The sequence below is a fragment of the Propithecus coquereli genome, unplaced genomic scaffold, assembly GCF_000956105.1.
Source record: "Propithecus coquereli isolate 6110/MARCELLA unplaced genomic scaffold, Pcoq_1.0 Scaffold152, whole genome shotgun sequence".
NCBI classification, from domain to species: domain Eukaryota; kingdom Metazoa; phylum Chordata; class Mammalia; order Primates; family Indriidae; genus Propithecus; species Propithecus coquereli.
Genome location: NW_012139636.1, coordinates 2,205,114 through 2,205,978, shown reverse-complemented (window position 1 = coordinate 2,205,978; position 865 = coordinate 2,205,114). Strand labels below are relative to the sequence as shown.

The following is an 865-nucleotide window of genomic DNA, read 5'->3' as shown; positions in this document are numbered from 1 at the left end:
GAATGATGGATGAATAAATAAATAAATGAAATATCTAATATTCATTCTATTAAGTCAAGCACTTAATTAAGATGCAAGGAGACAACTGAGTTATAAAAATTACACTACAGTAAACAATAAATAAAAACATCTTTTAAGTATTTAAGAGACTTCTTTTGTTCAAACTTGGATAAAGCACGTCCTTCTCATTAAGATGCTGCTTCCTCATTGGTTTATGATGAAATATGAGTGCAATTTCCTGTCCCCTCAACAGCGTCAGTTTCTCTTCTTGATGAATGCAGATTTTTCGGGCTCCTCAGTGGACAAAAGCGTCACCTCAAGAAACATGGGTAAGTATAAGATTAGAAAATAAAATAAGATTTTTAAGTAGATAATGTACTTAAATGTTCAATTGTAAGCAAGGTTTGCAAAATTTTGTCTGGTTTAAGTTGAATAAATGTGGTAATGCAAAGCAATATAAGAGAGAGAAATGAGGACATATGGTTTCCTTTACTTTGAGCAATGGTAAAGGGTCAAAATTTAAATTTAGGACTAGTTAGGTAAAACTGTAGATATACAAAAGGGGAATGTTTTTACTCCCTTTTCAGGAAATAGTGTATTGGCAAACTGCTTCAAATATTTAAAAGAAACCTACTAGCTCCTAGCTGTAGAACTATCTGGCACCATTTCCTCATCAGTACAATGGTCTAGCAATACTTTTTATGCCATCAGAAATAATGTGAAGTTAGGAAATAATATTTCCAGTATTAATAACTAGTAACTAGTAATTATTAGTCAATAAGTGACTATCACAATGCCTGAAATGTAGCAGAGTCTTAATAAGTAACTATTAAACTGATAAATGAAAGCAAGCATTTCCTATGAC

At 31.4% G+C, this 865-nt stretch overlaps 1 protein-coding gene across 1 annotated transcript in view; it reads left to right on the top strand.

Moving 5' to 3' along the window:
* Positions 1 to 261: 261 nt before the first annotated feature.
* GPR65 (G protein-coupled receptor 65) overlaps positions 262 to 865 on the top strand; it is a 10,936-nt gene continuing 10,332 nt past the window's right edge. Inside the window, exon 1 of the mRNA XM_012640401.1 lies at positions 262 to 329. The gene's annotated coding sequence lies outside the window, so the exon portion shown is untranslated. The remainder of the gene's footprint in view (positions 330 to 865) is intronic.